Source organism: Rattus norvegicus, chromosome 6, assembly GCF_021556685.1.
Source record: "Rattus norvegicus strain SHRSP/BbbUtx chromosome 6, alternate assembly SHRSP_T2T, whole genome shotgun sequence".
Taxonomy (NCBI): domain Eukaryota; kingdom Metazoa; phylum Chordata; class Mammalia; order Rodentia; family Muridae; genus Rattus; species Rattus norvegicus.
In genome coordinates, this window is record NC_141539.1 from 9,614,181 (window position 1) to 9,635,102 (window position 20,922).

At 37.4% G+C, this 20,922-nt stretch overlaps 1 protein-coding gene and 1 long non-coding RNA gene across 46 annotated transcripts in view; one reads left to right on the forward strand and one right to left on the reverse strand.

Moving 5' to 3' along the window:
* Positions 1-20,922, forward strand: part of Nrxn1 (neurexin 1) — a 1,143,874-nt gene that overhangs the window by 199,410 nt on the left and 923,542 nt on the right.
* The window catches only part of LOC120093189 (uncharacterized), a 47,753-nt gene continuing 29,232 nt past the window's right edge, over positions 2,402-20,922 (reverse strand). The window contains exons 3-4 of the long non-coding RNA XR_015622656.1: positions 16,791-16,857; positions 2,402-2,555 (exon numbers count right to left, since the gene is read on the reverse strand). This is a non-coding gene — a long non-coding RNA (uncharacterized LOC120093189). The remainder of the gene's footprint in view (positions 2,556-16,790; positions 16,858-20,922) is intronic.

The window sequence follows — 20,922 nt, forward strand, 5'->3', positions numbered from 1 at the left end:
GTGGAGGTCCTTGATCCACTTGGACTTGAGTTTTGTACAGGGCAATAAGAATGGATTGATGTGCATTCTTCTACATGCTGACCTGTAATTGAACCAGCACCATTTGTTGAAAATGCTATCTTTTTTCCAGTGCATGGTGTTAGCTCCTTTTTCAAAGATCAAGTGATCATAGGTATGAATGTTCATTTCTGGGTCTTCAATTCTATTCCATTGACCTACCTGACTGTGTCTGACCCATTATTGTTGTTGTTGTTGTTGTTGTTGTTGTTGTTGTTGTATTTACTTTATGTCCTTTTCTATGCAGTTGGATTTCTATTGTACCTATTGTTCAGAGGTGCTAAGATGAAATAACTAAACATACATATATATATGTATACACACACACACACGCACACACACACAAACACACACACACATGATTAGTAGCCAACTTAGTAAGCTTGTAACAAATACTCAGTTGCACTCAGGTATGGGAAAGGACAAAACAAAAGCAGTCCTTTCAAATAGTTAAATGCTCTGAAGTCCCAGAAATCTGGATCATATCTGCTTTCTTCTTTTGTTTGCTTTTGTATCTGTATGCAATTTAGCCTCAGAGTTCTGTATGAAGCTGAAATGATAGATGAACTTTGCTCAATTTTGTATTGAACTAGGATTTGCTGCATCTTGATTGTATGGTCATTATTTGTCCTGACAACATTTCTGGATGCTTCTAATGCTTGCTAATATTAGAAAACCAGTGCGTTTGGCATAGTGAAGCCATCAAAAAACATCTTGCCCAGAGTTCAGATTCTGCATATTTTCTCTGTTAGCAAGGAAACCTTTTGGCGTGTTACCTTAAGGTGCTCTATTCATTGTATCAATTTATATAAGCCTCCTAGGCATCATTATATGGTGGCAGTGAGAATTTTCAGGTTTAACATGAAGTTTTGTGGAATATCACGTCTCTTTGTTTGAAAAATTAATTTAATGAAACAGAGCTTGCTTTATAATAAACATTAAATAAATAGTAATTGTTACTATTACTTTAATATTGGGCTTATATATTCCACTAGATTAAAAAGCACTTTCATTCTCTATGTGTATTGGGTAATGATATATCAATATGCTTCTCTGCAGTTCTAATGGAAAATGCAAATGTTATAGGTTATTTTATGAAGTTCAAGTAGCTTGAGTCAGACTGATGTCCTCATTATTGTCTGAATACAGATTTTTTTAAAAATTCATGATAATCAAAAATATTTTTTATTTTCTCCAGTATTCTGTACCCAGAACAACACCTTGACATTCCTTAATGTTTAACAATTTTTTAAATAATGAATCAATTCCTGGATGACTCTGAATTCATAGTAAATGGAAAAAAGTTCTCTCTGCTCTTTCTTCATATCTGCTACCTTTCTCCCAGTGGATTCTGTGGCCCTTTGAGTATGACTGGAGTAAACCAAGTATGCTCCTCTGTACAGTAGAGACTCAGAAACACTAATCCTGCTGTTTACACACCATGATCACTTATTTGGGTGCCTGCACAGCCAACTGCACATAGCAGTTTCAAGCTTGGCATTTCGGCCTGAGGTAGATCAGAAATTTTGGTTCTGGTGCTAATGAGACAAAAATCTCCTTTCACAGGCTCACCAGGTCTAACAAGCCTTTTATTTTATCTCAGCACTATACTTCAAACGGTCTTGAGAGATCAGTGGGCTTCTATAGATTTTCTAAGCCTAACTGGGTTTTCTATAATAAATCAGGTCATTATCCAGTCTGATAAGCAGTCTATCCAGTGTTGTTCCTTTTAGTCTCATGATAATGATGTCAGTGTCAGAAAAGGGAACAAGGTAGTCTGTGCTTTAGCTTCAAAAACATCCTATCAAATTGCTTTTAGACATTTATTTTTATAAATGTGTCAAAACCTTTTTTATTAAGCTCTGAAAATATATGGGAACTTTATCTTTAGAGACATCTGAGCTAATGTACAGTGAAGCTACAGGATGTAAGAAGAAAAAACCTACACTTGCCCTTCATTCTGCTAAAAATCTGATCTTGGTGACTCTGTAACAGATCGGCTCTAAACTCCAATAGATTTACACACCAGACCTGCTCAGTTATTCAGCATATGTGGAAGGGACTTGAAGACCTTTATTTGGCATCCCTGACCTGAAACTTCGGTAGCAATACAATCATTTATCTTAGCTACAAAGGCATTTCAGAAAAATCGTAGGGAAAAAAAGGAGTTTTATCATTCCTTAAATTTTGCTCATTCCCCTTTTTAAAAAGAGATCATTGAAATCTATACCTTTACTATATTTTAGACCTTCTTGTAACATTCTTTTTCATTCCAACCCTGTTGTAGCATTCTTTACCACATATATTCAATGTTGAAGATTAGCTTTTCTTTCATAAACAATACCAACCTCTTCATCCCTCTGTTCATTCCTGCTCCCTTTGTTTCTCTAATATATGAAGCTGGGTGATTGCACCACACTAGTCCAAAGGTCTCGATGCTTTTGAGCAGAGCTGATTGATGAAGATATCTTATTGATGACATGCTGAGCCCTTTTTCACTGAGAAAAGAATATGAGTAATTAAGACTGTGCAAAGCTTGGATTATTTTATTGTGTGATTTGAGACATGTGTCCATTTTAATCCGCAGATTCCACAGCTATACAAACATAAATAAAACAACAGCAAGATATTATTGTTAGCAGTAATTAAAAAAATGTAGAATGCCTCATACTGATGAACTGCATTCGTTTAAATGGTGCTGGCTTCTTATACATAATCATGTTCTGTTTCCCTTCTCTTTTCTTTTTTTATTATTATTTGTATGTTTTTGTTTTGTTTAAGATAGGTTTTTCCTGTATGGGCAGTGAATGAAGGATCACTGTTGTAAAGTCTAGTTAAGGTTCATCGAACATGGAATTTCCTCCACCATCCGTAAGCAATACTAACCCAAGCTGCAACCTTATCTACTCTTGTGTCCAATAAATTGATTTTGACAACTAGAAATACTCTCCTCCCCAGAAATTTAATTTCTTGGAATTATGTCAAGATAGTTACATTTCTAAACATGCTTAAAAAGAACTAGACAGCAATACTAAAACCCATGGAACACTTTACAAATACTAACAAATATTTGAAGTCCAACATGCAGAATCTCAACATAGATTATGCTTTAAATCTGACCCTTTAGTTGCAGTGTCTTCTCCACATAGTCTGGAGTAAGAACTGTCTATCACACTTTGGGAATCTGACCTGTCTGGTTGCCTAGGAATAGGGAGGTACTCTGGTGAATAAGGAATGAGCAAATGAATGAGGGAATGAATGATTTTCCTGTGTTCAAACAGAACTTGTCTGCCTGCTTTCCTAAGCCTTCCTGCCCTTTCAGAACAACCTGCCCACTATCTGCCCAGGTGCATCAACAACCACCTGATGATGTACCAGGTGCATCCACCTGCCCCGGTCAGTACCTACATAACTACCCCAGTTCACTGGTTGCAGATCCAGATGTTTGCCATTTATACATAGTGCTGTTGGTCATAAATTAGTTTTTATCATTTTGCCCAAATTCTCCTTCCTTTTGTTACACACCTCTTCGGGTCCTACCTCAGGTCAAAGTTTTTTTTTTAAATCTCTTATCTTTTTAAAATTTTATGTATCCTTTGTTTTCTGGAAATAGATAAAAAATACTAAGTTGTTGTTGGCTGAATGTAGTTTTCAACAACAAAGCAAGAAAGAGAAATCAAGGCAATGACTTACCTCCCACTTGAGTTTTGTTCCACTGGGAGCTGATATTGTCATCCTATTCATTACAGTTACAACTGGTTTTAATCATCTGGTTAACAAAGACTGATCATTTACAATGCTCATCAGCTTGGCAATAATTGCCACATAGCTGCTGAATGATGGACAGTTGTAGTCATGACCTTGCAACTTTGTGTCAAGAAAAAGAACTCTGGGAAGAACAAAACCTGAGCATGGTTTCTAATTTTTGTTCAGACCAAGGGGACAAACTATGCTGCATGATGACCATATTTTGAAAAAAATGGAATAAAGATTTATCTAAAGGTATCTACCTCTGGGTTTCTAAAAGCTAAATCTGTATGCAATAAAACATGTTATATGTGATGGTTCTTGAGAAAAATCACAGCCTTGGTATTAAGAGTAGAAATGCATTTTCTCCAGATCTAGGGATGGAATCCAGATTCACATGCATGCTAATGATTGCTATCCCAATTAGCTACACCTACAGCCACAAAGATGACTGTGCAAATGGGTTCTTATTAGCTGACCTTCTTTACATGACATGGACAGTTCAGTGTTTTTCCTGCCACATAAGTGTTGACAGTTGTTTTGGTGAATGCATTTGACATAGAACCTTTCTAATTTATTCATCTCTTTATTGGATTTTTTATTTATACTGCAAATGCTATCCCCTTTCCCTGTTTCCAGTCCAAATCCCTATCCCATCCCCCCCTCCACTGATTCTATGAGGGTCTTCTCCACCCCACCCACCCACTCCTTCCCTGACATTCCCCTACACTGGGGCATCAAGCCTTGGCAGGACCAAGGGATTCTCTTCCCATTGATGCCTAACAAGGCCATCTTCTGCTACATATGCAGATGGAACCATAGGTCTGTCCTCTTTGGATGGTGGTTTAGTCCCTGGGAACTATGATTGGTTGGCCCCTTCAGCTCTTTCAATCCTTTCTCTAACTCCTCCATTAGGGACCCTATTCTCAGTTCAATGGTTGGCTGCCAGCATTCAACTCTGCATTTGTCATTCTCTGGCAGAGTCTCTCAGGAGACAGCTATACCAGGATATTGTAAGCATGCACTTCTTGGCATCAGAAATATTGTCTGGGTTTGGTCGCTATATGTATGTGGGCTGGATATCCAGGTGGGGCAGGCTCTGAATGGCCATTCCTTCAGTCTAAACTCCAAACTTTTCCTCCATAGCTCCTTCTAAGAATATTTTTGTTCCCCCTTTTAAGAAGGATTGAAGCAGCCACACTTTGGTTGTCCTTCTTCTTGAGCTTCATGTGGCCTGTGGATTGGGTAATCTGGGCTTTTGGGCTAATATCCACTTATCAGTGACTGCATACAATGTGTGTTTTTTTCTTTCCTTTTCTTTTCTTTCTTTCCTTCTTTGTGTGTGTGTGTGTGTGTGTGTGTGTGTGTGTGTGTGTGTGAGAGAGAGAGAGAGAGAGAGAGAGAGAGAGAAAGAGATTGGGTTGCCTCACTCAGGAAGGTTTTTTCTAGTTCCATCGATTTGCCTATGAATTTCATGAAGTCATTATTTTTAATAGCTGAGTAATACTCCATTGTGTAGATGTACCACATTTTCTGTATCCATTCCTCTGTTGAGGGACATCTAGGTTCTTTCCAGCTTCTGGCTACTATAATTAAGGCTGCTATGAAAGTAGTGGAGCACGTGTCCTAGTTATATGTTGAAGCATTTTTTGAGTATATGCCCAGGAGTGATATAGCTGGGTCCTCAGGTAGTACTATGTCCAATTTTCTGAGGACTGATTTCCAGAGTGGTTGTACCAGTTTGAAATCCCCCCAAAAATGGAGGAGTGTTCCTCTTTCTCCACATTCTCGCCAGTTTCTCTTGTCACCTGAGTTTTTTATTTTAGGATTCTGACTGGTATGAGGTGGAATCTCAGGGTTATTTGGATTTGCATTTCCCGGATGATTAAGGATGTTGAACATTTCTTTAGGGACTTCTCAGCCTTTCGATATTCCTCAGCTGAGAATTCTTGGTTTAGCTGTATACCAAATTTTTGATAGGTTTATTTGATTCTCTGGAGTCTAACTCCTTGAATTCTTTGTATATATTGGATACTAGCCCTCTATCCTATTCAGGATCAGTAAAGATCTTTTCCCAATCTTTTGGTTGCCATTTTGTCCTAATGACAGTGTCCTTTCCCTTACAGAAGCTTTGCAGTTTTATGAGGTCTCATTTGTCAATTTTAGAGCATAAGACTATGGTGTTCTGTTCAGGAAATTTTCCCCAGTGCCTGTGTGTTTGAGGCTCCTCCCCACTTTTTCTTCTATCAGTTTTTGAGTGTATTTGGTTCTATGTGGAGGTTCTTGATCCACTTGGACTTGAGCTTAGTACAGGAGATAAGAATGGGTAGATTTGCATTCTTCTACATGCTGACCTCCAGTTGAACCAGCACCATTTGTTGTAAATGCTATCTTTTTTCCACTGGATGGTTTTAGCTCCTTTGTCAAACATCAAGTGGTCATTGGTGTGTGGGTTTATTTCATTAGGAAAAAACAACAACGAACAGATTGGTAAAAGATCTTTACCAATCCTACATTTGATAGAGGATGACTTTTTTTTAAAAAAGTTATTTATATACATATAGAACTAATCCACAGACATTTCTGTTTATCTTCTCTAGTTAATTCTTAAAGAAACTTCTCTGTCTCTTGTGTCCCTCAAGCCATCCTGTAGTCTGCCTCTACTACCCCTAGAATTCATTTTATTATTTTTTTATATTGCTTGATATGTGTTTATAAAAATATATGCAACATGTGTGGGTTTCTACCGATGCAAGAAGGGGGCATCAGAGTCTCCAGAATTAGAATTGTAATCAGTTTTGAGCTGCTTGACCTGGGCATTAGGAACTGAACTCCATTCCTCTGGAAGAGCAGCAGCACTCTTAATCTTTAAGTGTTTACTCCATCCCAATGAAAGTCTCATTTATGAGGAGTAATATTCTGCAGTATACTGTGTCAGTTGCAACTCATATGTGCTCTGCTCTCTTTCTGGAAAACATTTGCTTCTCTGCCCTACCTTCAACACTTCCGTAGCCTCCTACTCAGAAGAGTCTGAAGGTCTGATGATTATTGGAAGATATCAGACATAGTGAAAACATTCTATACGCTAAAGACAAGCCGGGGCTTTATTCAGTGTAAAAACAGATAACTTAACTACACATGAGGAATAAAGTTTCAAAAGAGAGTGAAAAAGAGAAGGCAGGAAACGAGTCGAGAGAAGAAGAAAAAGAGAGAAGGAGAGAAACAGAGAGAAACAGCAAGAGAGGCAGAAAGACAAGACAGATCCTGAGACCGAGACTGAGAGATATAGAGGTAGAGAGACAAATGCAGACATTTTTCTTATCCTAACTTTGTAAATATCCTTAGATCATTATGTTGAAATAGTGGCTCAGAAAGAGGACTTGGTATACTGAAAGAGTCATGCCATTTGCCTTAAATTTCATGGAGATGATATTTTCAGGCCAGGATATTAAGGAATCTGTCTGACCTTTATGTCTGAGGGGGCTTCTTATGAATATTCTCATCTCGGAAAGATTGAATCTTCACTAACAGCCATTTTTGGGAGCCCAGAAACAAATCACTGTGCACAAGCCTTTTTTAGGTGGGTTGTACTCAATAGGGCAGTCTCATGTTACCGACCTGATTTAAAAACTCCCTATCTCCTTCTTCGTGGAACTTTCAGTTGTCCAACAGCTTTAGCTTCTGGTGAATGAATAGTGCATCTGGTTTAGAAGTAAGTAATACATCTCCATTGTCTGATAAAAGAACTCTCTTGAAGCTAATGGTATCTATTAATCTCATACTCTAAAATAAATTACGTCTTCTGTTTGATTGAAGAAAGCTGCTTTCCGCTTAAATGAAAATATCAAAATTCAGATTTTTCTCTGACAAAAGGGTCTGTGTTTGATTCAGGCAGCAAGCAGCATTCCATGCTGAAAAGGAGTCTGCACAGATGTCCTTGAGACAATGCAGCCCAGCGGGAGACAGCACTGCTGGTGTTACTGATGGTATGCATTTTGTTCATCAGATCCCCAAAGAAATGCCCTGAAAACATGGAGATTTTAAAAATATTTATTTATGCCTTTATTGTTGATGGTAGTTAATGAATATGTAACATTTAATTCAGTCATTCTTCTGAAGTTTATGCGTTATGCGGTGAAATATTTTGTTTCAAAGTTTGTCTTTATCAATTCTGGAAAAAGCAAATATTTAGATAAAGTATCCTAAACTTCACCATGCTAAATTTTGATATGGAGCAAAGAATATGCTCACCCATTAAGAAAATTGTAACGCCCTGCTTTGCAGCCAGAGTACTCAGAAGCACATATGACAAGGCAATAGATAGGACCTCGGAATAGATTGAGTCATTGAATTAGACTCATCAACAGTATAGATAAAGAATAGATACCATGGTTGCTAAGTCAATGTCTGAAAGTTATTCTGTTTTTATTTTGACATGTAGTCAAAGACAAGATGTAATGTATGAAACTCATCCTGTTATTAAGTTAATCTATTCAGGTTAATTGCATTTTCAAACAATGGTTTCTCAATATCACAGGTGTAGTGGTGAGTTTTTGCTACATTGCATTGTGTTCTGGGGGCATCACATCCGGAACCCACCTAGGAGCTATTTTTGGATGATGAATGAAAGACACACACATACATTGGTTTATTTTTTAAATGTCTTGGCCACCTCAAAGGCTGGGCACTCCTAAACCTTCATCTGCTACCCAAGGCCCAGTCTAGAAAGTGACCAGTGGCCACTTAATCGAAGTCTGACATAGCTGGTTGGCTTTATTTCCTGCTTCTCCTATGTCCCATCCTTCTACTCCAAGTCCTGACATTTCTGTCTCATTCCTCTCTGAGACCTTGCCCTCATGATTCCTGCCTGTGCCCAGTCATTAGACTTTGAAATTTTTATTGAACAATCAAAAACAAACTGGGGAGAAGGACCTTTAGCTTTTGGACATGCAGATTCCAAATTGAATCAAGTCATTAGACTCAATCTCCATCACAGAGGAAATAAGAATTGCTACTGACCAGAGCAAGGGAAGATCACAAATGCATGAATAATCACTATTGGCTTCCTAGAGAGTCTAGTCTTTGACCTAGACATTCAAAAAACATACTCACCTTAGGGAATAATGAATCACTCTCCAAAAAAATTGATAGCGCTCTCTCGCTCTCTCTCTCTCTCTCTCTCTCTCTCTCTCTCTCTCTCTCTCTCTCTCGGTGTGTGTGTGTGTGTGTGTGTGTGTGTGTGTGTGTGTGTGTGTGTGTGTGTTTAAAAAATGCTAGCATTGATATGTATGTGTATATCATAGACATTGAGTATTCATTTTTTTTAAATTTTCCATAAAGACATTTTGGAAGCCACAAAGATTTCACCGGTCACCCTCATTAACAAAGAAAGATGGGAAGAATATTCACATCCCAGATCAAACACATGGACATGGTGCAGGAACATTATTCAACAATGTTCTTTCCTGGCAACGCAAGGACAAATTCTGGGCTTTCTCAGTTTATCGCAGCAGCATCGGATTCCTTTCCCCTGCGTCCTTAACAATGACAGTGAGGATGAATGGACATATTTGTTACTCTGAGTCAAAATTAGCTAAGTAATCTCTAAACACAACTTCTAAGCCATTGAAACTATCTGAGTATCATTCAGTATATATAAAACTTAAAGTAACCCAGGGGCTTTTTGAGGTAGCTTAGGGAAGAAAGTGTTTGCAATGTAAGTATGAGGCTCTCAGTTTGGATTCCGGATACATAAGTTAAAAGCTGAGGATGGTGATGTTCACCTGGAACCAAAGCACTAGTTGACAGATTCCTGAAGCTCACTGGCCAGCCAACTTAGCTGAATTAGAGAGTTACACCAAAAAGTAAGATAGAAAGTGACTGAAGATATCTGACATTAAACAATGGCTTCTACCTACATGAAAAAGTTCGTAAACACACACACACACACACACACACACACACACACACACACACACGCGGCATGGAAAGCAGCCTTAGAAAAACACTCAGCATTAGCATTTATATTCACACAAAACCTGAGCCAATTCTGTCCAAAAGTAATTCTAGAAGACTGGCCCGTGATAGCAGTGTGAAAGGGCATGTGTTCCCTGTGGTGTCTGGAGCACCAGATGTAGAAATTATTATGAGAAGGGATGAGCTAGAACAATCCCACTGGGAATACTAATGATTCAAAACTTCTTTTACATCAAAACCAGTTATGACTGTAAGAATTTCTATAGGACACCCTGTCACAGTAATGGGAGATAATATGTACATAAGCTTCTATTTTTGAAATTTTGGAGAAAAATTAAATGAATTAAGAATAAAATTAATTAATTTAAGCTCATGGATAGTCTTCAAGTTATAAGACTTGCCTAATATAATATATTTATAAACAATGCAAAATTCTCTTTGTGCATAATATTTTCTGGGAAATTATCCAAAATTCTTAGAAAATAGAAAGTAAGTCTTAATTCTTTTTCACTGATTACATTGTTAGTTTTCTCAGCTTTTCCACTGGAATTGCTATGGTAGAATGCATTAGATGGGGTGAAGAGGGAAGACTGGACTTGACGTTTGAATGGAAAACTGTGTCCTGAAGTTAATTTAACATAAGACTTGACATAGGATTCCTGGGGTTTAGTCTTTGTTGAGTCAGAAGGGTGTGATCAAATAACAGATGGAGAAACCAGCCTGCCCTCTTAAGGCCCCCATGCACAATTGACTCTAAATGCTTTGTTACCAGACCATTCTACCTAGGATTTATAGGATGGTTTCTCAGTTATCTACATATTGCAGGCAGATCTATAGTCAATTTTCTGCCCTTCTTCCTTCAGGGTCATAATCTTTTTCAAATAATCACAAAAGCCTCTGACTGACTGCTCTCTGAGAGACCAAGATGAAAGCAAGCAGACTTGCAAAGGCCTTGTTGCTGGTGGCATGCTCACGGTACCTTTTTGTTATCAAATACTGGTAAAAAAAAATCAACCAAACAAACAAAAAAAACTGTTGAGCAATAAATGTGGAGTAGTGGAAAGAGAAAATAAATATGACTAAGGAAATTTAAGTAAATATGAAATGAACAATGACTTCCTGTGGATGCATACCATTGTATTTATAACTCAAATAAATATTCAATGTCCTTTTTTTTAAATGCACACATAGTATATTAGAGAGAAGTGACATTTAAGTGCTTTTATTATTTTGTTTTATTTTTACGAGGATATTTTTCCTGAATGGATGTCTGTGCACCATGTGCATAACTGTTGCCCTTGGAGATCAGATGGAGCATCAGATCCTACGGCACTGGCATTACAGACTGGTGTGTCTGCCATGTGGGTACTAGAAAATGAATCTGTGCCCCTTAAAGAATATCCAGTGCTACTAGCCACAGAACCTTCTTTCCAACCCAGGATATAACATTTAGAATAATATTTTCTATGTTCTAACTTGATTTCTTTAATATTTTATAAATTTTATGTCTGTATCTTATATTTTCACGTGCATGGTACAGACCTGTAAGTAGCTTTTACAGGTTCATCTTAAAGATTAAATCAAATGATTCAGTTTAGGTACAAGAAGAGAAAGCCACTGGGCATTGGGGCACATTAAATGAATAACATTCCTTCTGCTTTTTAAAAAACATTAAAATACTATTAATGTTTATAAAATTGATATTTCTTCTCTTTGATGGAAAGACATTCCATTTCATGATTACTGACTTTCAATCAAGTGTTGTAATTTGCCTGTCATCTTCTCTTTAATGCTTTAACTATCATTTACATAGTTGTCCTCAGGTCTTGCTTTGCATTTCACTTGACCATTACAAACAGGCCCAGAATAAATCATCGTACTGCCCTGGGAGTCAGTTTGGTCAACTGGGAAGACCATGGGTCTCACAGCCATGGCTTTGAACCAGAATGGACTGCATTCCTCTGGAATAAGTAGCTTTCTCAAATTTATCCAAATTTGAAGAAATCTTCCAGCCTCTTTGTCCCTTCTCTCACATCTGTAAATTCCTTACCACACAGTAATTTGGAGACAAAATAAAGTATATTGCAAAGCATTGTACTTTTGAGTCATTTCTGACTGCATGAGAACCCCAAGTGAGAGAAACTGGAAGCCATCACAGAAGATACGCTCGGGTTCTGATGAAAGTAGGTGGTCAAGGTAGACCAAAGCCGATTTGCATAAACTGAAAAAGCAAATGGCCCCCAGCTGCTCTTATTTTCCTCAAACAACACAATGCCCCAGTGAGACATCTATGACATAATCAGTTTATTCTTTCATACTAGTCTTGTGTGGGCTCTGAAATAGTACAACAGAAAGTTAAGGGACTGCCATTCAGAACACACTCTCTTGGCTTTGCTCTGCAGTAGAACAAGTCTGGATGAATATCCTATTTTCACTCTTTCATAGCTATTTGAATTTTAGTATGCGGATGTCTGTAGCTGATGGGGCATATCATACATGGTGATGCATTGATGAAGAGAATTTCTAATCTTTTACCTAATTAAGTGGAAATGTAATTTTTCCTTTTGCTGATGGATTTGTTGTCAGTGCAGTCTATTGTTGTTATTATTATTGTTACTTTACTTTTTGAAGACACCATAATAATCCCATTGTTAAAACGAACATGAAGCAGTAGTTCATATTAGCCACACTATCAAATACAAGGGCTCTGAGTATATAAGATACTGATTGCTGTACCAGTTCTTTAAGAAATCACATGATTGCTTAAAAACAAAAGTGATATGAGTATTTTGTTTTGGCCAATGAGGACTTTGCCATTTCAGATCCAAAACATTGCTGTCATTTAAAGTATGAAAATTACACTCAATGGAAATTTTTCATTAAAACCTTATGGGAATGGGTGGGGAGGCTGCAGTCTGAATAAAATTAGATAGAAATTAGGAGAAGTGTACAAAATGTTTTATACAAAATTAGTAGGCTTTTGGCAAGCAGTTGCTGTTTTTCTTAAAGAATATTTCTCATATCGCCATTTGAATCTTGCTATAAATGGTTTACTTATTAAAGAAAACTACACTGACAAATACAGATTAGAAAGCCTGTGTTTATTTGTAACAATGTCTATGAAGAACTACTTTGAGCAACAATTTCTTACAAGGGATATGCTTAGCTGTAGGGAAAAGGAAATTGTTGAACTCTCTTCAGGTGTAAATCCTGAATCCTGAATCATAAAAACAATACTAATGCATCTTGCATTTATATTTTTCTCTGGTTTTCTTTCACAAGAAACTACAATAGGTGTAATGCTAGATTACTTAGTGTGCATTTGGCATGTAACATTTCATATTACCTTTCCTATAATCCGTATTTCACTTTACAGTTCACAGCAGGGATGCAGAAGTAATTAAGTGATCTTGACCTCTTCCACTTCAACAAATAGAGTGAGCCATTTAGGAACACTGTGTCCAAGATTCTCATATTCTCATTCTCTCTTCTCTCTCTCTCTCTCTCTCTCTCTCTCTCTCTCTCTCTCTCTCTCTCTCTCTCTCTCTCTCTCTCCTCCCCCTCTCTGCAACTGTTGGATGCTATTATGGAATTTTCAGGCATGTGTTCATTGAAAAATGCTCAGTGGTATCATGATGTGAAATTGTTTTCTTCTATTTTAGCTTAGATTCTTATCGTAACTTTTTTCTTTCCCCAATAGAAATTGACTTGATACTATTGGTAAAATTATGATGACAACGTAAGGGTTTTGGGTTTGCTCTTGCTTTGTTTTTTACTAAAAAGGCATTGATAGTAAAGTGGCCTGCTACTAACCATCTGCACAACTGGGTAAACATATTTTAATTGTAGGAATTATGTTTTATGTTCTATAACATATAAGTCATCTATATTTTTTCAAAGTCCAAGTGGTCAGATAAAAGGAACGATTTCTGTTCTTGCTTGGAGTTTACTGGTTTCTTGCCTTCGTTATCTAATAGGGCTTAGCAGATAGAAGTATTCTTAGTGCTTCAGAGTCTAGGGATTGTTTCTGAGGCATTGCAGCTGTCATGCTGTAGAGGTAGCATGTGAAGAGCTAGTGCCTTCTACCAAATCAGACCCCTCTGGGGCAGTTGTCTCTTCTGGCCAACATTCTATTTACTTTCCATCTCTGTATCCCGGAGGTACTATGAACTTGGCTCAGTGTCCCTCCTTCTGGCTACAACCATCTGGCTTTCCACCTGGGTCTCTTTCTACCTGGGTTTCTTGCCTTTCAGACCAGCCTTCTTTTTCAGTTTTCTGTGACAAAAAAAATTAAATGTCTTAAAGTATTTTCTACTGGTGTTGCCAAGAATAATGAAGTTGCAATTAGGAATGTGTTAGTGTCTCTCTAATTAGAAAAATAATTTAGGTTACTATCAGAAAAATAAAACTGTGGATTATAAAAGCATACTTGTATGTCATAGAATCCAAAAATCTTTACAAGGACCCTATGCCAGCCAAATGAGTCAGATGAGCATGGTATAAACACATTCTCTTCATCTCTCTTGTTCTTTGCTGTTTTTTCTTTTCTTCCTTTTTTTTAAGGGGGTTTATTTGCATACTAATGAAGTTTCCATTCTTGAAAATTATTTTACATTACATTAAGTAATAAACCAAGTTCAATTGAAAGTACCCTAAAAGTCTATTGGGGCACCCTGAGTCAGGTATGTTTCCTGATGGTGTACAAGACTTGGCATGAGTCTCAAGGTACAAACACAGTTATTTCTGTTTAAGAAAATCAGAAAGCAATAGAAAATATCATCTCTAAATGTTTAAGAAATATGTTTAGTTTTTACCTAAATGTCTCAAAAACAACAAGAAGCAAGATGAGATGATCATAGGATTTCAAGAATCTTTAGGGAGAAAAAATGGCATAGTCTAACTGAATATTCCAGACTGGCCTTGATTTTGTCTATTATAGAGTTCTGGCCTTGCCATGTCCTATATCACAACCCTGGCTCTCATTTCTTTATCTTGGCAGCTTGAGCCACTGAGAATCCCATCATGACAGCAGTCCTAGATCTCCTCTGTACAGTCCCTTCTAAAAATAATTGTCTCCTCCTGTGTTGTTCCTAAGACATAGGAGAACGGACACTCTGTCTCTCCATGTGGTCACAGGTCTCTTGCTCTAGGACAGCATGCATTTCTACACTGGAAGGCAATCTTCCTATTGCCCTTTAGTTTTATAAAGTGAGTCAATTGGAGAGCAATTGCTTTGTTTCCTTCTAATTCTAGCCCAATAATTTAGACAGATAGTGAGAAAAAATAGCACCATTAAAGAAGAAAGTGTCCAAATGTTTTCTCCTTGCAAGCAGTGATAGGCACTTTGGGATGAGAAGCTGTGGAAAATTCCCAGCAATCAGATTCCTAAAGCATCCTTTCAAACAAAGATATACTGACTTAGAGAGTTGCTCTTTCAAGAAAACAAAAAATGTTTTCTCTGTTCCACTTTAGATACCCTGTGCTAGGAATTTTCACAACTCGGATGTGTGAAAGAAAACAGTCTAGTGGTTTGTTCTTTGATATCGATTTTTTAAAGATTAGTTTACTCACTAGCTAATAAATTGCTTTTCAAGTATAAGGGTGAGAAGTTTTGTCAAATATTCCTTGGATTAAAAGTGCATCCTTAGTCTCAGAAATGCAAATAGCCTTTGATTTGGGCAGAGTCTGACTGAACACTGTTGGCTTTCTGGAATGTGGTATAAGGAGGAACACTGAGAACACTTGAGTCTAGCAGTAACTACAGTGGACACAATTCTTACAGTTTCATCTTTAATCTGTTTTCTGAGATCTGTAGAAGGAAAAACCATATGACCTACAAAGAAGTTAGTGTCTGCTGACTGCTTCCTAATCACATAAATCCTGTAAAAGATTGGAGAATGTGGGATGTCAGTATGCATTTTGCCTACTTGCCTTTGATCGTAATGGGTGATGCACTCCAAGGGAAGTTAGGAAACTTTGGAGGGAAAGAAGACTTTCCTTGCTCTTTTGCTCTGATGTAGGTAACAGAAGCTATGAGAGAGTCTGATCTTCCTGGAATGCAGACTCTTTTCCTTTCTGTGAGGAATGCTGTCTACTCCTAGAGGAAAAAGCCAGCTATTCATCCAGCATAAATCAGGAAGAGCATGTTAAAAAAAGATGTTCAGAAGATTTCTCTAGATTTTTAACACTATGTCCTACCATTTTTTGTTCTTCTGCACAATAATCAATTTCTTCTTCACACATTTTTAGGTAGATACAGGACTCCTTATTTCTCTAGCTTTGTTTCATTCCAAGATTCTCATATCAAACAAAGCTTCTATTAATTGTGTGTGCTTTCTCGTGTTAATATATTTTTTGTAAAAAGCACTTTTCTGCAGATAAAATCATAAATAAAGGTATATTTCATCTTGAATAATTCTTGTTTAAGTTATTATCCTAACTGTAAAACAAATTTGGAAAAAAATCAGTGATGCTATTGTTAGATGAGAAATTGTTTTCATCTTTTTGATGTTAGCTCTTCTATTTCATTGTAACAGTTTTCAGGATGTCAGGTCTGTCCTCAGCACATTTCTAAGAATTTATATGTATCATTTGAAGGTTGCAGAGATTCTTAGAGGTAATACAATGGATTATGATAACTACAGTTGTATGTGCTTAATATGTCATGGGATTAATGTTTTAAAAGCAATGGACAATAAGACCACTGCACTGACAGGAAAGGGATGATTCCTTAGCAGGCCAGCAATGGACAGATTGGAGTCAGTGATTGATTTGAGTAAAGTGCATTCCTTTTCTTAACCCTTCCTGATTGACAGTTAGAGAATGCCAGCTCTACACAGATCTGGCAGCAGCTTCCATTGTGAGAATTCAGTAAGATTATCTGTGTTTTATAGATGCTCTGAAAAACAAAACAAAATACAGTGGAGAACAAACTTGTGTTTGCACGTGAAGGTCACTCGTGTATCTGAAGATATGAATTTCTGGCTAACTCAATGGAAACTTTGACTTACCTCAATGGCCCTGGGTGTCCTTTGCTCCCATCTTTCATTGTCACAGCAGGCCATAGACTGTTTGATGCTAAAAAAGAAATTGTAATGTTAAGAACAGCAGTTAAGCAGGCATTTCTATGTCAGCCAGGGATATCAAAATGTTCTATCAGCAGTTGTTTGTAAGTGAACAAATTCATGCACTGTGCTTTTCCAGAGACTTATCCCTTTTGTCAGCCAGAGCAAATGTTCAGAGAAGCTTCCCACTTCTTTTCCTCTAGAGGCTTTATTTTCCTTGCAGTTATTATCAGAGTAGTTATTTATACCAGGAATGCCCATGGCAGCATAGTGGTAAGCATTTGAGAATTATGTGGAGAAATTTTTTCAAAGGCATATTTCATCTCTTACCCTTAGTACTGTGTTCATGCCCCTTTTGACATTTATTGAGCAACTTCTGTGCCCTAGAAGGCAATAGCAATGGAGTGCTAAAGAGGTCCCCAGTCTGATCTGTGGAGTAGAGAGCTAACAAGCAGCAAACAAAGCAGAATAATCTCAGGCAGTGAAAGACTATGAAGTAAGTCAGTGCCATGCCACAGCAGACACGTCTAGGATAGCGAAGTCTCAGTGTGATGTTTAGGAAATATCCCAGGGCTATCTGAACTTTTTTTTCCTCTTCACTTGACCATGATCCCTTGGACCAGATGGGGTTGATGTATCAATGCAAAATGAGAGCCTGTTTTAAGTGAGCCTGTTTTAAGTGCCCAGGTCATAACAAATAGCCAGTGAGTGAAAAGTAAGTAATAAATGAGAGTTGCTCTAATGATGATTTTGTGGCTTAATTTTCCTGGGAATAGTGATAATGCCTGAAATCATCCTTGATCCATCCAGAACAAAACACTCTCTCCCATTATAATTAAATTAAATTCTTTTAATTCAAGAATCAGTTGAAGATGAGTAAAGGACATGGCCACAAACCTTTTAACTGTGTATTTCTATCAGTTCTCATCTAGACTACTTGCATTGCTCCACTGGTATCTGCTTACCCTTTCCTCATGTGATGATTGATAAATTATGTTTAAGAACCAAGAAAAGACAGTGAAGGAAGTAAGACCAATGGCTAACAAACATCCATCAAACGAAGAGGAATTGTTTCTATTGTGAGAAACAAAGAGCATAGTTTCTATTATGTCTATACAGTTTGTAGAGTCTATCACTACTGTGTGCATTCTTTTGTTTAAGAAATAAATGACTTTGAACCCCTGCATCCCAGATATTATCAACACAGTCTGTTGACAAGATTATACTGATGTTGTTGCTTGCTACAGAAGGAAGCTCCTGCAAAGTCAGGGAAACATGACAGCTAACAAGTCTTAAGAAAAGACTCTTAACAAGCTTAAGAAAAGTCTACAGTTACTCAGAAGATGTAGGATTGGGTAAGGTTGGATATGGGTCATGATATAACAGTTTAGGGTGGGGGCATACTATGGCATGGAGATTTAAGAAGACTTGAGTGTTCTAGGGCATACACTTAAAGGGTGATACAACTTTCTGAAGACTGGATGAGACTTTGGAGGGTATTCTGCAGTTCATAGTTATTTACTTGGCCATGCATCTCATATGATTGTTATACTAGAAAAGACAATATAGTAGATGCTGTTATGTTCTTTAAATTATAAATGCTCATAAGAAGACATGGGAAACTGGCTAACATTGATTTCATGCATTACATGCTTGAAACATAAAGTGTAGCTAAGTTAAGCACAACTAGAGTCCATTGTTACTCATGTAAAATAATCAATGGGATACTGGTTCAGTAAATAAGTACAACTACACAAAAGCACACACTTTAATTAATCAATATATTGCTAAAGAAGCACATGTTCAGCTTAAGAATTCTTTGTGATTCCTCTGCATAATGAAATATTTACTCTAATGACATATTACAAAGCCATTCCTGTTAAACTAAAAAGAAACTATGATTGAACAATCTTTTTTTCCCCCATTTTTAAGGGGGAGCCACAGTTACTTCAACACAAAGAACATACATGTCAAAAATTGTCATGAATTATGAAGTTTATACATTGGAAAGAAGGAAGAGATTCTATTATGACTTTAGGAGATAACAATTTAAAAATACTCCAAAGAATGAAGAAACTTAAAAGAAATAGTTGTGTAAGGATCAGGAGATTAAATAAAGAATGCTAATAAAAGTTACAAGGTTAGAGTTGGGGGCTATGACTCAGTGTTTAAGAGCACCTGTTGTTCTTGCAGAGGATCTGCAAGGTGACTTTAAGTGTTGATAACTCCAGTTCTAGGAAACTGATGCCATCTGTTGACCCATAGGTGATTCTTGTCCATTTAGGATGCAACTAGCATCTAAATGAATTTAATTAATCCAACACTTACATATTTAGACATTTTGTGGCTAAGTCTTGTAGTTCATCACTCAGCAACGACTGAGAGTTCACATGCACTGAAATATTGAGGATTAAAAATATAGTTTGATTTTACAGAATGTATAGAAATAACTGTGAACACATGGAGTAATCACTCTGTGAGAGGCCATGTGGCTATCAGTCAAGGCTCTTTATTTTCTTAGTTAAGTGACAGGCAAAAAGTATTTTAAGGAGAAATGATAACCTGGGCCTGTTGTATCTTTTAGTCAAATGTGTACCCAATGTCTTTATTTTATTTTAAAGTTTAATGGGGGCCAGTGAGACAGTTTAGTGGATTGATGTACTTTCCCTCAAGCCTGTAACCTGTCAACCTGAGTTTGATCCCTGGAATCCACACTATGTAAGAGAAAACTGATATCATCAAATCATCCTTTATCCTCTACACATGCACCATAGAAAGTGCACACACACACACACACACACACACACACACACACACACACACACACAGTAACAAACTTTTTAAAAAGTCAAATGACCAAGATGTATCAGTGACCAAAATGCTTCAGTAGCATCTCTCTGTGTGGCTGGCTTGCAGCTCACTATGTAAATGAGGATGGTCTTCCAGAGATCAACCTTACCTGTTTCTTGAGTACTTGGATTAGAGTTATGTGCCACTGTGCCTGGTTAATAAGACCCACTTAGAAGTCCATCTCTACAAAAGGGCTTTTTCTAGGACGGTAACCAGATGCAATTTGATGTTGTGTGACACTAATTCTAGAAGATGGAACGAAACTCAACCTGCATAGGAAGGAGTAACAAATCAAAGCAAGGACGCCACCGAAGTCCACCTTAGTGAGTCAATGAGTTCACTGCGGTTACTTACACAAACTTGGCTAAGAAGCTATTTCAGGCACATGGTTGCCTCAAAGTCACCGAGCGCCCACCTCAACATTAGAAGATTCATAGACTGTGAAAGTGGAGCACTGTCCGCTAGCTTGCGCACTGCTCCATGTGGGAGGGTCTTCTTCCCAGAGCCCTGAGTGCTTTTATTTTGGGGGGAGAAAAAAAGCTCCCTGAACTAGACAGTTTCAGGACTTCCTGAGACTTGTGCCTTGTCTGAGTGGTAAATTTCTGAGTCTCAATTTGTCTGCCTCTGTAATTTTCCTGAGTCTTACTGAACTCCTCTGTAGGATAAAATATTTATATTTCGTGGTAATTATTTCTTCTAACCCTTAGACCCTAAACCATTTTAATTGTCAGAGGTCCAGTGAGCTAGAACTGTAATCCCTCTAAACCCTCTTCCATATAAGTTTACTTCCAACTCAAAGGAAGAACAAACCTTGTATCATTACCTCTCAGAGAAAACGGCAACAGTAGCATCATAACAAAACAACCTAGTTATAAGACCAACCCCAATCCAATGAAAAACTGGACTATCTAGCTCTGAATATCAGCAGTGTTTAGAAGGTTAAGTAACATCTTATTCTAGAGCGCGCGCACACACACACACACACACACACACACACACACACACACGTACACATACCCCCTTGCACTGTCAGCTACACAGAATGTTAACATGTAGTAGAATGATTATGCAAGCAAAGGGTAACACAGAATTTTTCTATTGTGAAAGTAGGGAAATCTAGTTAGGAGAAAGTCAAGCAGATTCAAAGTTACACATCTTGATGACAAGCAGTGTATTTTATAACTACCTCACTTTTTATTTTTATGGTTAAATTTCAGAAATATCAGTA